This window comes from Homalodisca vitripennis, chromosome 5 (assembly GCF_021130785.1).
Source record: "Homalodisca vitripennis isolate AUS2020 chromosome 5, UT_GWSS_2.1, whole genome shotgun sequence".
Lineage (NCBI taxonomy): Eukaryota > Metazoa > Arthropoda > Insecta > Hemiptera > Cicadellidae > Homalodisca > Homalodisca vitripennis.
The window spans coordinates 59,574,052-59,584,904 of NC_060211.1; the positions used below are offsets into that span (position 1 = coordinate 59,574,052).

General features: G+C 31.1%; 1 long non-coding RNA gene across 1 annotated transcript; it reads right to left on the reverse strand.

Annotated features, from left to right (window-relative positions):
• Nucleotides 1-423: 423 nt before the first annotated feature.
• Nucleotides 424-8,762, reverse strand: LOC124362273. The gene is made up of 2 exons (XR_006922450.1): nt 8,536-8,762; nt 424-6,081 (listed from the first exon to the last, which is right to left on the reverse strand). It is a non-coding gene; the product is annotated as an uncharacterized LOC124362273 (long non-coding RNA).
• Between the last annotated feature and the right edge of the window lie 2,091 nt (nt 8,763-10,853).

The window sequence follows — 10,853 nt, forward strand, 5'->3', positions numbered from 1 at the left end:
TTGCCCATTCTTACCAATATCAATATTCAGGTCAACAAGCTTATCGGGATTTAAACATAATTTATTTATTGCACATCAGTTCACTATTTTACCAGTCATATTGTCCTATAGCATCTGATTTTCAACTCAGACATTGTTTACTAGAAACATTGACACCAAGGTCATCAGCAAACATTTAGCTACCAACGCCTCGGCCGTTTATATTGTTAGGTAGGTCATTCACGTAAAGAATAAAAAGAGTATGACCCAAAATGGATCCTTGCGGCACACCTTGAACGACTGGCAAAGTTTCAAATAAACAACCATTATAGTAAACTAACTGATAACGTTCACTAAGGTAAGATATAAAAAAGTATACACAGTGTCAAAATCATAGTAGTGAAGCTTAGAAACTAGAATGGTATGGTCAACAGTGTCAAAATATTTTGACAGATCAAAAGATCTAAAAATAACACTATTCTTAGCTTCAATGTTTACAAGACAATTATTTACAAAATCCTGAACAGCATCAATGGGGCTTCGGTTTTTTTATAAAATCAAACTGCCTCTTTGAAAACACACGATTTTCTTCCATATAATGTACAATTTGCTTGTGAAGTAACATTTCAAAAACCTTAGCTATTACAGGAATTATGGAGATAGGTCTATAATTAACATAAGAATCCGTTGGGCCTTTCTTATGTACAGGAACCACCTTATTTAATTTAAATAGTTTGGAAAATAATTTGTTGACAATACACAGATTAACAAGTAGGTTAGCACAACAGCAATGTTGTTAGAGGCTAACTTAATTATAGGGCATTGAGACCATAAATATCTAAACACTTACTATTTTTAAATCTACTGATAGCATTATATACATAATCGACAGATAATTTCTTAAAACTAAAATAATTTTGCGAGTGAGTTATTCGTTTCTTTAAATAAAAATCACTATTGTTATTGTTATTAGCAATATTGGAACTTAATTCATCTATACAGTTGATAAAATATTTATTAATCTCTTCTGCATCCAAACTATGGGAACGCTGGCTCAGTACAGGTTTACAATTAGGTTTCATGCTTTTATTTATAAGATTCCAGATTCCCTAGATTTGTTAGAAGACTTACTGATAACGTCATTATTATACCTAATCTTAGCTAAGCGAATCTAATTTTTATACTCCTTCTTCAGTAATTTATACTTATTACTGAGTTCGGGCAAGTCAGCATTAGAATTCTGAAGTATCTGGTACAATTTATCCAGTTCTAGTTTACGTATGGTTAAGCCATTATGTTACCACTGATTTTCCGTCTTTTACCCTCTACAAACAACAGTTTTAACAGGCATTGAGGCATCAACAGCCCACATTAAACAGGTTTTGAACTTACATTCTACGTCAGTATGGATATTTACACTATTTACATTAAAGACATCTGACCAATCTATTTGGCTAAGGTAAAACTAAACAAAGAGGAAATGTGGCTATTTATAGGCCTAGATATTTTCTTTACAGTGTTTTATGGTTCTCAAGCATCACAATTGATTGCAGCTTTGAGGACAATAGCATTGTGATCAGAGGATGCAGTATGGTGTATGTACGCATTCCACCTAACGGGATGGATGGATGTCAAGATGTTGACAACACAAGTTCCGCCTGATCCGGTACTACTTAGCCTTGTAATTGTATTGGTTGCTACATAAAGCCCAAAACTGTCAATCACATCGTAAAGTTCTCTTGTCTCCTGATGAATTGACAGGAAATTCACATTAAAATCTGCGGTTAAGACTATACTGAGGTGGCACCATAAGAACTAGAGAAAAGAGTTTTTCAATAAGCACTGCAAAACATCCAGTGACATACAATATATATAAACATACAATAACAGTTTGCATGTCACAAAGCAGGACAGCAGACACTTCAAAAGTAACCTCTTCACTTAAGCAGGTTATTTTCTCGTACACTTTGAAGCTAATGTTATTTTTTATATAAATAACAGACCCACCATGAGCTTTTAAAGTTATCTCGTAACTTTATCCAACACTAACCAGGAATATTAAGGTTAACTATCTCATTATGAGACAACCAATGCTCAACAACACATACAACATTACAGTTAAGCTGATTCACAGTACATTCCATAAAGACATTTGCAAATTGCAACTACTTGCCACTGGGGGCATACCACAGTCCTGGCCAACAATTAGTCTTGTAGATACTAAGGGGTTTTCAATAGAGAACTGCGATTGTCCAAAAAATCATTTTCACCTCGACGGGTTCGCTGGGTGTTTCTGTTAACACGGAAACGAGCAACATACACCCCAGTGGGCCAAAAGTCCGGAGAGTAAACTTGATCCTATACTGAGACAGGTACACCGCTTTATACGATTTGTACCCATTGTACTTGGTTTTAATGCTGGAAACGTTAAAGTTGGCTTTGGTACTGTCATTTAAATATCCCTGAATGTCGTCACACTCAATGTTATCAACTAACCTGGATACAAATATGAACGATTTCTTCTCAACAGCAGTAAATTTATTAGCAGTAGATGCAATCCCAGTAATAAACCTACCACTTTTGCCGTGATGATACTGACGTTCTCCATGCGCGTAATTTCTACGGGCCTTTTTATTTTTATGATTTAATACCACCAAACCATTAGTGGTTATGATTGTGGTTATAAATTATCTTATCATGTAGTGTTCAAAAGGAGGGCTCTTATGTTCATGTGGACTGTATATAATGTATAGCCTATTAATGTGATCCGTGGTAGAATACAGTAGATTTGGAAGTACTACAAAGAGATTGGTTTAAAAATAACTGGATTAAAAAAATTGTACAGTATCTTTAGCCTCATGAAAGTGAATAAAACTTCATAATTTCATGAAGGAAACGAATGTTATGACAATACTTATGACACATAAGTATGTGTCTTTACCTCAGCTGCTGGTCTTTCATGAAGTGTGTTGCAGCCTGTCCACACTTTGAGCCAAACTGTTATAGCTGTTGTAACTACAATGCAAACAATAAATATACAAAAACACATTGAAATTACAAGATAAAATATTGTTATTACGTACTCAGTAATACTAGTTATGAAATAAGTTATTAAAGTTATGAAATAAGTTATTAAAAATTTATCATATGTTATGATATCTCTTCTGGCTCAGTCGAAAGAAGTAGGTAGATTTTGTGACAACTAAAACTCTTAAATGGTTTATTTTAGAAATACAGAATTCGAACTATATTTGAAAACAAATTTTTCTTTAGGCCCTTTAGAAACGGAGCTGTAATATTTTTCTAATTGTGTACTTATTCCAGTTTTAGAATACGTTTTATTCCAGTATTTCTTTTGTCAGTTCTTGGTAATCGAAAAAATAAGGGTTTGATGTAAGCGATATCTTGATAACAGTAAATAATCTGTGTACCTAAAAAAGTAGGAAACGTATTCTAAAACACTTTTCACTTTTTTCTCTAAAGTAATAAATAAATAACGGAGTTGTGATATTTTTTTATTTGAACGGCTGCCATATTGAAACGAAGAGGTGTATCGAGCTGGCCAACAAACTTATCTGAGACATGTGTAAGATCAATTTGTTCTAACAGTTTCCATTTGTTTCGGATTTTTGTAGGACAGTTATCGCTTGACAAACCGCGTTAGTAACATGTATAATATAGACACATATAAAAAATTAATTTACATATATTTTCTACAAAGTTATATTGATATTCCTCGTAAGTGCTACAATTTATGGTGGTAAGAGTTATTTTATCTCAACCTGAAAAATAAAAGTCCAATTAGGTTATTTGAAGCATAGTAAAAATAAATTAAATTAACAAAAAGGACTTGTTATAGCTATTATCATATATAAAAGCAAACTTCCAATAGATAGGAGTATGTTTTTATCTATGTTATTATATCACAATATAATACTATTTTATCCCATGTAAAAGTATCTCCGGTATTCTTGAAGTGGCTTTGATACCATATCATATAAGTAAGTATATTGTGAGTACTGAATAAATGTTACTAGGCTGCCGTTATTGTAACGATCAAGTTCATTTCTTGCTGAGATATTGCGTAGTGAAAACTTAGCTCTGCTGTGTGTGTTTATCAATATTGCTTTCAGTGTTACTGAACGCTATTCACTTTTCCAAGTTTTACAATAGGTTAAAACCAAATTCTAATGTAAACACATTCATGTTTCCGGCCCTTTTATGTTTCCTAAGAGATTAAAACGAACTAAACGTTTTTAAGTTTTAGTTACAACACCCATTTGTAAATCGTAAAACCACAGTACTACCTCAGATATAACATTAATGTTATTATTACAGTAACTCCTCTCGTGTCTAACCATTGAAATTAAGTTGAATTACAAAGTAAAACCGAAATAAAATTAAAGCGGTTTCCATCTTTCAAGTCTCAAAAGTTGATTGGCACCCGTAATAATAATAATAATAATATCAAGTTGAAAAACACTGTACTAAAAGTATTTTCCTCCGTCCCTACCCGATAGTGTTTTACAAGAAAAAATTACCATTCATTATAGCAAATTGGTAGTTAATTGAAAATAAATTTTTCTTAATATTTCAAAATGCAAACATAATAGTTATTAACATTTAAATAGAAAGCGAGGTGTTATTTTCACATTTCAAAATTACAATCATTTCATTTCTTTCCACTAATAATGCTTAGTTACACATAAAGTTCTGTTTACTGTCAAAGAATACAAAGAGATTTAATTTATGTCTATTCTTTATAAGTTTGGTTGCGGGCATCGGTCGTTCACTATGTGCCCTAAACGACTGTGGAGCACAGCTCAAGAAGGCGTGCTCACTTTTCGTGGAATTTCAGTTAAAAAAAATTAATTATACAAAAGTTATTATTTTAATTTATTACAGCTGTTAACAGAATAGAGTTCAAAGTCAGTTACATATTCATAGGCTATGACTGCCATCCATTAATACATCAGAGTACAATATTATTTGGTCGTGTAGATGCCGAAAGCGTTACATATGTTAGAATATGTAACGCTTTCCTTGTATTTTGAAATGTGAATATAAATTAACAAAGGCAAATTATTATTGTCACCGGCCGGTCTTCTAGTAGAACGTCCACGCTAATTACGATAAGTTCTTATCATTATGATATTGATCTTCAGATCTTATCGTTCCGATACCCTCATTAACCTTCAGGCAGGAACCTTTCCTGTGTAGACAGACTTTTCCTGACCACACTGTCCCTTCTCGTAATCAAGTACAATAAACGCCATATACATACATTGTTCACAAAACGATCTGCCTGTTTCAGTATCTTAATTCTCAATATTTTAATACTCTAATATTATTGCAAAACATTTAAAATTACAATTGACACATATGACTCCCAACAATATTTTACATTTATAACTATTTACATTTCACAAAAATTTCCATTCTTTTATTTTAAATACAACTGGTATTCATAAAATGTTTTTTTTATTCTAGAGTTCAACTAGTTAAATGTTTAACTACCTGTATCCCTCCCATTATTCAAATTTGTAGTATGCTACACAATATAAGTTACGGTAGATAAGAAACATACCATAATTCTATAAATATCATCATATTCAGGTGCTAGCTTAACCGAAAACTTATTTCCTTACTACTGAGATAATGGGTTTTTATTGAAACTACAGTATTTGTAACAAAAGAGCATTTTACATACTTACTGCCATACTTACATTTGTCCGCGTTACGTTTCACAATTTATGTTACATTTTTAATAGCCCTCTCTAAATTATCCTTAGTTACCTGAATGGACACGTTATCATTGACAACTTAACTTCTACAGGTTAGACAAGGCATCGTTACTGCTGTCGTTAAACATAATTGAAAAGGCAGTGAATCTCGTGCTCTCAACATATGCTGTGTTAATATATCCTACGTCATCCCAATTAGTTTGATTGTGTCGTTATAGAAACTTCTTGACAGTATACCAATGTTACGCATCATGCGCAGAGAACTATTTACAATTTGCCCTGTACAATTCTTCTATGTTCAATAAAGTTATTAAATAAAAATGTCTTCAAATAGGCAGAGGTGGAAAGCGAGCAACATCTGAAACATATGTATCAGGCATATAAAAATTGTTAAAAATCGTATTAGGAAATTTTCACATGTATTTACATTTAACAAATCTCTTAATGTACAGAACCACATACCACAACAACTGATGTATACTGGTGGTCCCTTTCACTTCTAAGTAAGGAGCCAATACGATTGATAAATATACAACCCATAAAATTTACAAGTGGTATATACACTACTTCATGAACTTTTATATTTCACGGTGAATTAAAAACTCTTTTAACCCACCAAGCTAATAATCCTACTTTTTCCTTATCCTCTAATACACATAAAAAAGCTTGGTTATCAGTTATCAACGTATTTATAAAAATTCGTGCCATTTCTCAAAAAACAAATTGCTGCTAAGGCCTTTGTAGTATACTTCAATTATAAATCTGTAAGTATTTTGGAATAGTATGCTACAGGTAACAGTTCACTTTGGCCGTTTACTTGTAACAAGCAACCATCTGCGGTTATCGCACTTTGCATCTATTATCACTACTAAAATATTTGCTAACTATTATATAGGGGGACTTCCTTCAGTCTAGACAGATATTTGATACTCATTCACACATTCTAATTAAGTGTTTTTCTTTGTGACTTGTTTAGGGCAGCACAACGTTTAGTTTAATCCTTAAAAAGTTTTTATAAGAATCCTATAGGATTTTGTAAATTCTATCATTCCAAATATTTAAAGACTTGTTTAGTATTTACTGAATTTTTGGAGCTCGGACTATCCTTATAATTTTCCTTCTACTAAGCTCTTTGGCAGCATTACTAGATACAATAAATATTTGTTTTAACCAATCGCCTCGACTAAAAAAAAAAAAGAATGTTTACTGGTGTAGGAAGTGTTGGTACTTCACTTTACCAACTTTGAAGTAAATATGTTAGGATAATTTTCAATTTCGTCCTGTATTTCAACATTTTTACATCCTACATTATTATAAACTTTGCTATTAAAATTGTTGGCTATTTATAGCGTTGTGAATATAAACATCTAGATTTCAATTTCAAACTTAAAATAACTAGAATTGGTGCATAAATCTTAAGTTATCCCAATAATAGTAACAAAAAACTGTTCCTAATGTCATGTTATAAATTCGTTCCATCCAGTAGGACTGCTTATTTCCAACTAAACGTAGCTATGTTTAACTATGACAATGACCAAGACATTTCAATGTTTTAAATTGTTGTCCGCAAAAAACGTTCTTATTAGTTTCGTTCAAAGTAGAGACACAATTAATTTTTACACCACCCAGCTTAAACCTTTTACTTAGTATTTAAATACCCTTGTATCAATAAGACATTCAGTTTTTCTATAATAGCTTTCTTTTTATATAGATAGATATCTAAAGTTACTTTTAAGATTGATATTTGATTTTAAGCTTTAGTACTTAACTTCTATTTAGCACCTAAGTTTATCTCACCATTCATTTTACACAACTTTTTAATCATCTTATAACTTATCTTATGAAAATAACGTTTTTCGTTTTAACATTGTAATAAAATTTCTTAGATCCTGGTCACTCTCCTCTTAACATTAACGTGTTTTCTCTCAAAATTTGTTTCGTTACTTTATTGTGCTGGAATAAAAATATCTGATGATTTTATTATGTGCAAAGTTTTATAATAACCTCTCCTGTAAAGTAGTTGTTTTTGCTTCCTGAAACATGTTTTAGCTAAATGACCAGGACTTTTATAATTGTAATATATCTTTGGTGGATACTTAGGACTATTATTTTATTATTATTCTGAATAAGCGGTCGGTGCATATTTACCAAATTACATAGCTGTGTGTGGTCTCTTGATTTATTACAATAATATACATTGTTACTTGCTACACATAACATAATTAGGTCATCAATACTAGTGGATTGGATTCAAATATTAACTTAATTCTTTCTGACGGCCAAATACATCTTACAACAAATTTTACTAATTCTAATTCGAGATATTAGACATCGGGACATCATTTTTCTTTATAATTACTCATTGTGAAAAATCACCATGATTTTGGGGCTTAATATCAAGTCTTACTCCACGCCTTGGAGTAAGAGTTCAAAGAAGAGTGTTCATATTTAGATATAAATAGGTAGTCAACATAGAATTTTTAAATTTATTATTCTTGTTTGACATCTATAATTCTGAAATGAAAGTGACAAAATACCGAGTGGCGTACTTTACTGAATACTGTCGTGAAATAGTGTCAGGACAGCATACAGAGGAGATTACAAGAGAGTTAAAATAAAACAAATTTATAATACAAAATAATTTAGCTGCTGATGTAATACACTGATGTTACAAAGAATGTAATTTTGAAATAAATTATTTTCTATTAAAATAAGTGACGGCGTGGTTTGAAGAAGTTAGTAATTACGTAGAATAATTTTTTAAATATCCTTTAATGATATACTACCAAATTTTTTTCAAACTCATACTTACGGATTTGCAGTGCGGATTAACACGTGCTGGGTTGTGCAGAAGTTTCTAGTAGCCTAGAATTTTCCCTTATGAATTTCTCGCCTTCAAATGCCTATTTCGGACTAATATGTGTTGCGAACAATCAACATATACTACTAACTAATCCCAAATATTCAATTCAACGGCGAATATAAATAATTTACTTTTTATACACGCGAGGTCTTGCAAGGAGTGTGTTCCAACAAGAAGCTGACTGCATACTGACTTGTTCAATGTTCATAGTCAGTCGGGCCTACCTGCAGTTTCCGCCGGTAGGTTGAGCCACCAGTATAAACACGTTTATGTTTCCGATTTTAAAATCGATTATAGTAATATATTATACGTTATATAAATAACAAAACAATTCCTCAGCTTATTAACCTTTCGTATGATCAAAGTATGTAATAAGCGTGATTTGATAGCCACATTGAAATATTTGTTTAAGAATATTACTATAGTACATTAATTAAAAATACAGTTGTTACACTATACAAATAAGAATTAAGTTGTTATACTAATAACTCGTTATATGTAGAAGAATATACACATTTACCAATCCATAAATGTTTAAATTGTTTGCGGGCTTTAGCCGCTTAGAAAAAGACACCTCCTACCAAAACTATGTACACCAGAAATATTAGATACTACGTAAAGGGATAAGCTGTGTACCTCAAACTCTAACTAAAGGATATCACGCATGCATTGTGTCGATATGTGCAAGACATTGGCATTATCCCTACAGATTATTTTTTCCCGCCATTTGCCCATAACGTTTTGCTAGAAACGTCGTAGACATGTTTTCTTCATGTCATTGTGTTTCTAATAAATAGACCATTAAAATAATATGTCACAAGAAAGGGGTTGCAATTTGAAAATTTAAAGTTATCCCACCCCGTACCTCCTTTGAAAAGGGGGGGGGGAATTTTTGTATCATTTGAAAAATCCACAAAATAGTATTTTAATAAGTATTGTGAAGGTTGTACATCGATATCTCAACCTGTTTGGAGTAAGTATATATCCAGGGATATCAGGGCTTAATTTACACGCTGTATAAATTAATATGTGATATTTTCTCAATATCACCCTCCCTAGCTTTAATACAATTTTATAATCATTATATAGTAAATATAATAATTATGAATTATTAATGCATACAATTTAGATCTACAAATAATGGATGTATAAAAATGTATAAATAACAAATAAGTGTAGTATAGACAACAATACCAATACAAAAATATGTTTAATACAAACATTTTAATGAGTATAATTATTATAACTTCTTTAATTTAATCGGTAACAGTGTATGCCAAGAATGATAAATTAGGTAATTTACTGAGTGCAAACATGTGATTGTTTATTGTTTATAATTTGACTTTAAATAAAAGTGTATTGTTGTACAATCACATAAATGTGTTTAATTCTATAAGTAAACCGGTCCCAAGGAAATGTCTTGAACTGTGAAGAAAATAAGATACCTCTACGAGATTAACCAAAGCTTCTATGCCGAGGACGGGTATACGGATACGCGCATACCAGTATATCCGGGCTCCGTCCCACTATCCTCTAACGTTAAATGAATCTCCACAACAAAAGCATTGGTAAATACACAGTTTGAATTTTAGTTAAATCTTCAAAATAAACTTACATCATTACAGTGATTATATTAATAATCTGTTTCAAATATAAATATCATCTGTTACGAATAAAATCTAATGTAAACATTATTAAATTGTTTATTGACTGTAGAGTTGTGATTTTTATATTTTCATCACACATAAACATATGATTTTAAGAGATATGTCATGTTAAAATCAGTATAGGTGGAAACAACTAATTACAAAAATCATTTAAATCGTATAATTTTACAAAATAGATAATTAATCGAGAATAAGATTATTTAATCAGGATCAATCATTAGAATAAGGAAACAAACTATATCTTAATGCTACCATTCATAAACAACTTTTAAATACTGCAAATTTTACATGTAATCTTTATACAATTATTCACATATCCTAATGCACATGATAACTATACTAACCCCCACAAGCAGACAAAGATGATGCTATTTGTTATAGCATGGGTAATTGACTTTTATTAAATGAACGGTACATTATTACAAATTACTAACGTTTGACTAACTTATTAAACCAAAAAAAGAAGTGTTTTAACAATGATTTAAGTTAATTAAATATACTGGTGAACCAGAAAAAGCTACATTAATATTTGAGAGAAAATATACTAACTGATAAATGTCACTAAAGTATTATACAGAAATGGATGTATATAACAGTTGT